Consider the following 11,714-nt stretch of genomic DNA (forward strand, 5'->3'; position numbering starts at 1 on the left):
TATATCCTTCGGTTCGCGGCTTAGGATTTTAGGCGGCGCCCTAATAAGGACTATAATAATCTTATATTTATAGCGCGGTAGGACCTATTTTACTATAGCTTTATATTAAGTTAGTCTTTTAGTCTTAGCTACGACCGCGGCCTAGGTTTACTTAGGGCCCCTTAGGCCTAAAGCGATACTTAAGCGGAGTTCTTCTTTAACTACCTCCTTAATTACTTCTTAGATTATCGTCTTAAAGCTCTTATTTATATAAAGCACCACCGATAACGCTTTACTAGCGCGGCTCTTTACCTTAGAGAGCTATTTAACTACTACTTATACCCTACCGAACTATATACTTAGGATAAAGCCCGCGAGTTTATTATATACCGCTTTTTCTATAGGGTCGCTCGGCGCCTAAGCTAGTATCGTATCGCTACTTTAGGTTTATTAACTCGCCTTATTAAGGTATATAAATTCAGGTAGCGTCTCTTCGCGCTACGCGCTTTAATCGAGCTTAGTACGTCGATAGCCGCTACTACGTTTACCTACCTTTTAGCCTCGCTATAGTATCGTTACTAAGGGTAATTAATGCCGCTAAATTAATTCCTAATATTAGTTAGTGTTTTAGTCGCGATATATACCCGCTATAGGCGTATATTAGTTTCGCGAGAAGTTTTAATCGAAAATATATTAAAATTTATCTTATAAGCGCGTTTATTTTTACTATAGCTATCGCGAAGTATAGCTTAATTTCGTAGTTCATAGATATATCTCTTAGTACGAGGGACCTAGGAAAGTAAAAAAATTAGTTTTAAGGAAGGAGCTAAAAAGAGGTATAGAGAAGAGGGTAGGGGTATAAGGGAAAGTAGAAGTAGCGATAGCTTCCTATAGAGGTAGCGAGAGATAAGATAGATATACCGGCAACGGCTAGAAAGGAGGGGAAAAACTAGTAAAAAGCTTAGTAGTTAAAAGGATATTAGTAGCTTCTTTAAGTAGGATCTTCTTTATTAATTAAGATACTAGATAGATATAAAGAGGGGCGTTAGATAGAGGAAAGAAGGAGAATTAAGAAAATATAATAATTACTCCCTTACCGTAATTACTACTCCTATAAGAATTAAATCTCTCTGCCCTACCTATCCGACCCCTTACTTTTAATTTTACCTTCGTATATTATTATATACTTCTCGTATCTCTCTTTACGAGAGTTATAAGCCCGGGAGGAATAGTATTCTTATACCTTCCGGCTACTATAAAAGGCACCTTTCTTATATCCCTCGTAGCTTCCTTTTACCCCTCTTATTAGAAAAGCCGATTTATACCCGACTTTTCTACCCTTCCCTATAATAATAACGAAAACCGACTCCTATACTATCCCTACGGTCTATAGGACGATTCTTATAGAGCCCTAAGATTAGGATAAGTAGGTAAAGGAGCTATAGGCTTATATAGATAAAACTATCTATAATTTAGTCTTCTTTAATAAGTAGGACCCTCTCGAGCCCCCTCTTTATCTTGGAGCAACGGAATTTATAGAGGGAGCTTCCCTCTTCTTCGAGCTAACCTCTATATAATAGAGAGCTTTTTCTACTGCCCTAGGTAACTACGAGAGTCACCGTAAGGAATACCTTTACGAGACGAAGCTACTAACTACTGCTCGTACGGTAATAACGGAATCCGTTAGTACTATAAAGCTAATCTCTCTTTAAGAGGAAGAGACTCCTAGGTAGTAGCTTTTAAAGCTTAAGACCTCGATAGCTCCCTCGAGGGGCTATATAACTAACCGTATTAGGAAGACCTATATAGTATATCTAGGAGCCTTTTCTACTAGGAACCTACTAGCTTCTTCGTAGCTAGCTAAATAAGAAGAAATCCTTAAGGAAGCTAACTAATACTTCCTAATAAAAGCTCTTTCCGGCTAGTAGCTATAGGATATATCTCTGCTAATAAAGCCTATTAGTAACGGTTACTCGACTATCTTTCGAGAAGCTAGCTAGGAACTAAACGAAGAAGCTACTAGAGTGCAATAATAAGTAGTCTTATTCCTTCGTAGCTAGCACTCGACCTAGATAGCTCGACCTACTACTACTGCAGCTGCTATAGCCCCTCCTATTGCGGCTCCCGCTGCTGCTATGGCTGTTGCCCCTCCGGCTCTACCTCCCTCGAGAGCCTTAACACTGTCTTTAACGGCTGCCCCGGTCCCGGCCCCGGCTTCGTATCTTACTCCGGGCCCGGCCCCGTTAGTTAGACCGGCCCGACTAGTCCCCTAATAGACCTTTTAGTCCATTAGTCGAAAAATTAGGGAACTAGTCGAAATCGAACCTCTTCGTTAAAATTAGCAATAAGGGGTAAAAAGGGGGGGTTTTTAAGCAGACCTTCTAGACCGGGACGAGGATTCCTTAAAGAAACAACGTACGAGGAGGAATCGACCTACCTACTAAGTATATAAAAAGCCCTATCGGCTAGAAGACTACTAGTAGGTCTTCGAGGAAAATCGACCTAAAGGAGTTAACCCTTTAAAGAGACTATAAGAAATAGTATAATAGTCTCTTAAGGAGGACCCCTCGTTATAGAAGAAGATAGACGAGATTCGGGTTACTAGGAAATAGCAACTAACGCCGCTACTATAAATTCGAGGAAAAATCCCATCCTTAACTCTAGTACTTCCCTCGATATCTATAATATACTCTTATAATTCCGGTCCTTTAAGAAGGCATAGAAGGAATATCTTATTACCGGGGAATTAACCGTATAGATAGAGGGATACGGAAGGGTGAATTTTACGATGAAATTACTTAACGGATCTATACGAATTCTTCGAAGAAAAAGGGTAGCTTTTTGCCCTCGATTTTTAACGAGCCTAATTTCCTTCCGCCTTCTTTAAAAGGAAGGGATCTTCTAGGATATAACGTCTAAGCCTACGAGGCTAGTCTAAAAGAATTAGACTATTAGGCTTATCGAGGAGAAATTCGGTTAATTTATTCTCGAATTCCGACCTATCCTTAGGAAGGAATCTCTTAAGAAGTTAGCTTTCCCTACTAAGAGGGTAGGTTTAAAGGACCCTCTTCTAGCAGCCTAAAGAGACGGTCTTCTTTAGCACGCACGACTTAGTTACCTAGGCCCCCTAGCTTTATATAAGCTAGGCTAATAATAGGGCGTACGAATAAGGGGCCTAAAGACCGTTAAATGCGAATACTACGGCTAAGGGAAGACTAGGAGACGAATTTCTAGACGAACGCCTTTACGGCCGGACTAGCTATATAAGGAAATTTAGGTCGATTAGACCGACGTCTCTAGGGATTAAGAAAGCTTTATTAGGGTAATGATTTTTATAGACGCTTTTTTAGGGATAGTTTTCCCCTATTTCTTCTAGACCTACCTAAGTAAGTATAACTAGTTTACCCTCTAAGACTTCGTTAACTAAATAAAATCCTACTTTAGCTATAAGGTAAAGAAGATACGGTCTAACGGAGAGCTATTTACGAAAGATATCTTAAAGTAGCTTCGAAAAAGGGGCATTTTACCCCTCTCGTTAGCACTAAATACCTAGGCCTAGAACGGAGGGGTAGAAAGATTAAGGGGTGCTATAATAGAAAGGGCCCGGATAATAAGACTTACTATAAAGCTTCTATACGACCTTTAGAGGGAAGTTATTAAGACCGCTTATTACCTTTAGAACCGGACCCTAAGGGACCCTAGGGGACTAAGGGACTATAGGGACCTAGAGACCCTTTTTAAGACCTAAGGAATAGACTAGAAATCCCCCCTCGAGCTCTTTACGAAGAAGAGGGCCTTGCTAGCCTACCTTTATACCTACGGCTATAAGGTATACGCTATAACTACCGATATATAGCTAAAAAGGAAGAAGAAAAGAAAGCTTAATCCTAGAGCCTTTATTAGTTACCTTATAGGCTATAATTCTACGAATATCTTCTAGATCTAGATTCCTCTTCTATAGAAGGTTATTTCGACTAGGGATATAATTTTCGATAAATCTAGCTTCTTCGACGGAAAGAGGGATTAATAGCCCCTCTTACTCTCTTAACGTTAGCTAATTTAGAAGATCTAAATCCCCCCTTCCTAATAGTCTTAAGAAGAGGTCCTAGATAAGGAAATAGAAGAAGAAACTAACGTTAAAGTAGTTAAGGATAACGCTAACTTCGAAGAAGAAGAAGAGGAAGCTACTAAATTAGATAATCTAGATAAAGAAGGAGACTATAGGAAAGCGGTAGAGCTAGAATACGCCTGCCTCCCTATGCCTCCTCTTACGGAATAAGAAGAAGATCTAGAAGTAGCATTCTCTATTAGTCTTCCTATCTCGACCCTTAAGGGGGTAGGAAAGGCACCTCTCTCGAAGGATTACCCGGCTGCCTTTTTATCCCTGCTTCGAGAAGCAAAGGAAGGTATAAGGCCCGATATAGATACTAAAGAAGACTAATTACTCCCTTATTTCGATCGTTTTTCCGACTTCTATCTAACGCCTATAGAAGACGGTTCCTACGGAGCATTTATAGCAGGCCGGCTTTTTAAGCCTCTATTAGCAAGGAAGGTATATAAAAGAGACCTCCTAGACCTACTAGTAAACTAGAAGCAGCTAGAAAAACACCCCTTTAAAGACTAGTTTTTCTAGGCCTAGAAAGACCACCTAGCCTTATATAAGGAGATAGGGTCTTTCGAAGAGGTCCTAAAGGAGAAGGTAAGAGGAAAACAGGTCCTTAGCTATAAGTAGGTCTTTATCTATAAGACTAATAAATATAGCTTCCTTTAAAAGTATAAAGCCCGGCTAGTTATCTATAGGAATTAATAGGAAAAGGGGGATCTACCTACTAGGGCAACCACCTTAGTAGGGATGTCTTTTTAGACCCTTATAGCTATAGCAGCAGAATTCGACCTTAAGCTCGATTAGATAGATATAGTTAACGCCTTCGTTAACTGCCCTCTTAAGGAAGAAGAAGTTATCTATATACGACTTCCTCTTAGTTTCTAATAACTAGGAAAGGTTCTATAGCTTAGGAAAGCTCTATACGGACTACGAAGATTACCCCTTCTTTAGTAATAGCATTTAATAGGTTCCCTCGAAGCCCTAAGCTTTACGAAAGTCCCTTAGGAACTATATATAATATAGAAAGGTAAAATCATAGTCTTCTTCTATATAGACGATATTATCTAGGCCTACCTAAAAGAGGAAGAAGCTACTACTAGGGAGGCTATATAAGGCCTATAATAATAGTATAAGATAACTAAGCTAAGGGAGCTAAAGTAGTTCCTAGGGATACGAATCCTTTAGAATAGGTCCTAACGGACTATCTAGCTTACCTAAGACGCCTATATCGATAAGGTCGCTTATAAATTCCTCCTTACTTCCCTTAATAAGAAGCTTCTTACTACGCCTATATTAGACGGAGAGCTTTTACCTAATCCGTCCTTTTAAGCTAGGGAGTAAGAGAAACACTAATATTAATAGAAGGTAAGCTCCCTGCTTTTTTTAGCTATTTCTACTAGACCGGATATCTCTTTTACGGTCTCCCGGCTAGCTAGGCATAACTAGAATCCTAGCCCTAGGCATTAAGAAGTAGTAGATAGAGCTATACTTTATCTCTATTTAACGAGATTATATAGTCTATGCCTAGGAGGGTAGGAAAGGAAGAAATTAGCTGCCGAAATCTTCCTTTATTTAAGCGATTCGTCCTTTATAGATAATTCCTTAGATAGAAAGAGCTTATAAGGGTATATTATATCCCTTTTTAGAGGAACTATTGCTTAGAGAGCTTTAAAGCAAGCTACCGTTATAACTTTTAGTATAGAGGCAGAGCTACTAGCTCTTTTAAAAGCGTTAAAAGAAGCGATTTTCCTTAGCCGGCTACTAATATCTCTACGACTATAAATTCCGACCCTATTAGCTATAGAATACGATAATATATAGACTATACGAATTCTTACGGAAAATAGTAAGTTATCGACCTAGCTATAGTATATCGATATCTATTAGTATTAGTTACGCTAAGAAGTTTAAAGGGGACTTATTTCCGTCTATTAGGTTCTAACGGTATTAATAAAAGCCGACGGTCTTACGAAGCCCCTACCGAAGTAGAAGCTAGCTGTCTTTTTATAGTAAATTAGGCTAGAAGACGTTTAAGAGAAGCTATCCTTAGAGGCCCGCCTTAAGAGTCTACGAGAGGAGCTAATAGCACGTATAAGAAGGTAACGTCTATAGCCGAAGAAAAGGAAGAGGTTTTTCCCTTTAAAGGGCCCCTTATTTTAATTAGGTTTTCCCTTTAAAGAGGCCCCTTTCTTATAGGACTTTCCTCTTTAGGCCCCTTTTCCTTAAGTAGGTCTAAAAGAGCCTAGGGACCCGAAAGGACCCCTGCTTTCCTTAAGTAAAGGGAGAAGTATAGAGCTAAGAACCTCCTCTATACGCTTACTAGCCCGAAGCCGTATTAGCTATGCCCTTACTATAAGGGCAGGCTATAGCTAAGGGGGTATATCGCGAAGCGTAGCTTAATTTCGTAGTTCTCGGAGATATCTCTTAGCACGAGGGACCTAGGAAAGCTAAAAAATAGGTTTTAAGGAAGGAGCTAAAAAGAGGTGCAGAGAAGAGGGTAGGGGTATAAGGGGAAGTAGAAGTAGCGATAGCTTCCTATAGAGGTAGCGAGAGATAAGACGGATATGCCGGCAACGGCTAGAAAGGAGGGGAAAAACGAGTAAAAAGCTCGGTAGTTAAAAGGACATTAGTAGCTTCTTTAAGTAGGATCTTCTTTATTAATTAAGATGCTAGATAGATATAAAGAGGGGCGTTAGATAGAAGAAAGAAGGAGAATTAAGAAAATATAATAATTACTCCCCTACCGTAATTACTGCTCCTATAAGAATTAAATCTCTTTGCCCTGCCTGTCCGACCCCTTACTTTTAATTTTACCTTTATATATTATTATATACTTCTTATATCTCTCTTTGCGAGAATAGTAGGTCTCTCCTTTTATAATAAAGAATAGATATCTTTATTTATAAAGTAAAAGATCTTATTCTTAAAGGAGGTAGGTAATAAGAATATTTATTTTCTTACTTTATTATTTAATTATATCTTTATTTATCTTCTTTAAGGTAGTAGAAGGTAGGTTATTATTAAGTAAGGGTAGGAAATATTATCTTTATTTACTTAGGGAACTCTAAGTAGAAATTTTAATAAGATAAGATAGTAAGTAAGGCGCTTATAAATATCTTAGCTACTATAGTTATCCTTTAATTAAATAGTTAAACGGTGCCTTAGTTACTAGTTAGGTTTTAGTATACTTCTTATAATAGTTATAGATTTTTATCTTTACTACCTTTTCCTCCTTAGCTTCTTTTTTACCTCTTTCTTTTCTTATTAAATTAGTATCTTTAAGGCTCTTATATAGAGATCCTTTTTTACTTTACTAAGCTATAGTAGCTAAACCTTAATTATATACCTTAGGCCTTTCTTAGGTATCTATAGTTATTCTTCTTTCTCTTCTTAGCTTTAATCCTTTTAAGGTTTATTAAAGAGTCGTTATTACTATAGTTATTACGAAGCATAGCTTAATTTCGTAGTTCTTAGAGATATCCCTTAGTAAGATAGACTAAGGAAGCTAAAAAATAGGTTTTAAAAGAAGGAGCTAAAAGGAGGTATAGAAAGGAGGGTAGGGGTATAAGGGGAAGTAGAAGTAGCGATAGCTTCCTATAGAGGGGCGAAAGATAAGACGGATATACTAGTAACGGCTAAAAAAGAGGGGAAAAACCGGTAAAAAGCTCGGTAGTTAAGAGGATATTAGTAGCTTCTTTAAGTAGGATCTTCTTTATTAATTAAGATACTAGATAGGTATAAAGAGGGGCGTTAGATAGAGGAAAGAAGGATAATTAAGGCAATATAACGATTAATCCCCTACTATAATTACTGCCCCTATAAGATTTAAATATCTCTGCCCTACCTATCCGGCCTATTACTTTTACTTTTACCTTTATATATTTTATATATACTTCTTATATCTCTCTTCGTAAGAATAGTACTATTTAATCTAAGGCTTCTTTACTTAGTAAGAGTAGTAAATTATTTACTTTATTTATTATTTCTGCCTTTCTTCTTTTATCGAGAGTAATATTATCCTAGAATAACTAGTTATCCTTAGTAAAGTACTACTAACCTTCTTTATCCTTTTTAAACTTCTTTAAATACTCTCTTAAGATTATTTTATTAAGTATAATTTTATTTAAAGTATTAATCCTATATACCCTAGACTACTCTAAGCGTAATACTACTTAAAAGGGACCGTTCTATTTTATTTAATACTTAGCTTACCTCCTTAAATTATTTAATTATTTTATATTAAATAGTAAGATAAGATCTTTAAGTTATAAGCTTTCTTTCCTTATTATATACTTATTAGCTTTATTCTTTCTCTTTATTAACTTATTTTAATATCTTATTACTCTTTTCTTAGCTTCTTTTATATCTTATTCTTTCCTTTTAAAAACTTATATATATACTTTAAATAATTCTTCTCTTATCTTTACTTTATCTTAGTTAATTAGTCGCTAAGTTAAGTATTTTACTTTAAGAGGTAGTATTAGTTCTTTTTTATATAGTAAGTAGAAAGCTAATATTCTATAACTCTTTAACTATTATTTAGTTTATAAGGATTACTTAGTTAAGGTATTTAATCTACTTACCTTTTTTCTTTACTATTTTTATAAGTATTATTATTAACCTTTAATACCTTTATTTTACTACTATATTTACTTTTAAATTATATACTAAAGTTTAAATAACTTTAATAGCTATATCCTACCCTTATAGTATAGTAGTTATATACCTAGGAAGTCTACTAGCTATAACGCTAGAGTTAGTTTAAATCTAGCTAAGGGTATAATTAATTTTTAGTCGGACTAGTAAACTATACTAACCTACTTATTAATTAGCTAATTAGCGCTGTTAAAAGCGCTTATAAATATACTAGTAGTCTAGCCCCGCTATAAGTAGGCCGGCCTAGACTATAGTTACTAATTACGCGCGCCTAGCTTATATATATATATACCTACCCTCCTCCCTTAGTTTTATTCTTACCTCCTTTTACCTCTCCGTCCGCTATTTCTTTTATAGGCCTTAATTCCTTACTTATCTCGTTTCTATATCCCTAAGTCTCTTTAGTACTATATCTAGTTCGTTTACTATTATATTATAATATCTAACTAAGAAGATAACTTAAGTAATAGTAGCTTACTTTTTTTAAAGCCCCCTTTTTATAAGAAAGTCGCTACTATAATAGGATTAGAGCGCTCTATCCTATATTTTATATATATTAGGCGCCTTACTAATAAGCTTACTTATAAGTCCTTTACTAGCTATTAAAACTAGTCCTATAAGTATTAATCCTAGTTCTATCTTAAGTCGGTTTTACCTTTAGTACTTTTTACTAACTTTACTAGCTATAAAAGCTAAAGCGTATATCGCTTACGTTAACTCTAACTAGTCTTATTACTAAGTAAGTAACCTTATCTTACTATAGTATAGTCTAAGTTTAGTATTAATCTATATTTTAGATTACTTTTAAGGGTAAGGGGGCCGCGCGTGCCCTCTACTAAGCTTAGTCTAAGGTTAATAGCCCCTCCTTTATTAAGGGTTTAGTATAGGAGCGCCTTTACCGCGCTACTTTAGAAACTTATATTCGCGCTAGTTAAAAGGCCCCTACCGCTAAGGGTAAGAGCGTATTAAGTAAGTCTACCCCTAGTCTAGCTATAGAGAAGTACTTAAGTAAGTTTAGTAATACTATTAAGACCTAAGCCTAGGTTAGGCCTAAGTTGCTCTTAATTACTTAAAAGACTCTTATAGTAGTTAATAATCTCGCTAACTATTTCTATCTTATTGCTAGTAATAACTATACTAATAAGGATAATAGTTTTAATCTTACTAGGCCTAGTCTAGCCCTAGCCCCTTTTAATAAAGAGAAGGGTAAGGGTAAAGATAAGGGTAAGGCGGCTATTACGTTTAAGGCTCTATTTAAGGCTAAGGCTAAGGAGTCTGCTACTATCCTTATACCCGCGGTCGTCTTAAAGTTAGTATAAGATCCTACTACGTTACCCTCTATTAGCTTTAACGCTAAGCTATAGCTTAGTAGTTTTCTTATCGCTAAGCTTACTTTAAAGCGTCCTTACCTTATATTACCTACTAACCTTACTATTACTCTTAACTTTATTTAGTAGTATCTTTATAGCTATCGCGGTTTAGTCTTAGCTAAGATTATCGCTAGTCTTAACCTCGATTAAATTTAATATTATAGTATAAGCTATAGCGAACGCCTTTACGCCGCTACTAATATAGGTCCTACCTTAATATAGTCCTTAGTTATTACTCTATCTTATAAGCTAGCTATTTAAGCTAGATTTAGTTTAGGTTTAGGGTTAGGCCCGGCCGGCTATCGTTAGGCTTCTTATAGTAGTAGTAGTCCCTATACTCTTTATAAGTCTTAGGTTACTCCCTTATATACTCTATATACTACCTTAAGGGGGTCTTATTATTCCCGCTATAATATTAAGGCAGACGTTACTATTAATAAGTTAGGCTAAGGTTATAGTTTAAGGGCTAGTTATTAATACTATCTTAGTTTAGTTTTAGGTTAAGTCTTATTTAGTTATAGTCTTTTAGTAGTAGGTCTTATTTTATAGCTATTAAAGCTAGCTTAGTTAGGTCTCTTTAGTTTTATTTAGTCTATAGTTTAAGTAGCGAGGTTTATACTTAGTTTAGGTTTAGTTTAGTTAATACTATCGTCCTATTATTATAAGTCCTCTCTCTTTCTTAGGTCGCTTTAGTAAGGGAAGTAGTTAACTAAGGTAGTCTTAGTTAAGGCCGCTCTATCTTTAGCGCGACCCCGGTCTTATTATCCGGCGTATTTATATATAGCCTCTAAGCTAAGTTAAACTAGCGGAGCCTACCTAAGCGGAGGAACTATTACGCTAGCAGCGCCGCTATCTTTTTCCTTTAAAGGCCCGCTCTTATATTACCTATATCCTAAGCCTATATTAAGAGGGTATCCCTTACTTTTACTATTAATAGATAGTTAATTATTATATAGTAGATAGTATCTTATTTTTATCTATAGGTATATTTTAATAAGACTATACTAAGGATATATTAGTTAAAAAGGAAGTTATTAAGCCCGATCTTTCTTATATATATCTAAGTAATTACTATACTAATATACTTAAGAAGGCCTTTATAATAGTTTAATATTATCGCTTTATTAAACTATAATAAGAAGTTAATAAGGTAGAAAGTAGTTTAGTATTATTAAATCGCGTCTTCCTTAGCGTTCTATTAAGCGGCCTATTCTTTATTTAGCCTTTTAAGTAACTTAGCTTTATCTAAGAGGTCGTTTAATCCTATCTAGCTCTAGACCCCCCTTATCTTCTTTATAAGGGGGGGCCTACTAGGTAGTAGCGCCGCTAAGGGCCTACTCTCTCTCTAGCGTCGCCTCCTTTTAAGTATACCCGCGACCGCGTTAAACGCGCGTTAAATTTAGCTTAAGAGCCTTAAGTCCTTTAACCTTTAAAGGGTATTTATTATTCTTTAGTTTAAGTAAAGGTCGATTAAAGGTACCTATACCTTTACTTTAACTTAGTAGACTAAGGTCGCGCGGTAGGCGCCTATTACTACTTAGAGGTAGGCTAACTAGTCTTATACTAAGTCTTACGCGATCTTATATAGTTTCCCTTTTATAAGC

This window comes from Hirsutella rhossiliensis (genome assembly GCF_020360975.1).
Source record: "Hirsutella rhossiliensis strain HR02 chromosome Unknown scaffold00006, whole genome shotgun sequence".
Taxonomy (NCBI): domain Eukaryota; kingdom Fungi; phylum Ascomycota; class Sordariomycetes; order Hypocreales; family Ophiocordycipitaceae; genus Hirsutella; species Hirsutella rhossiliensis.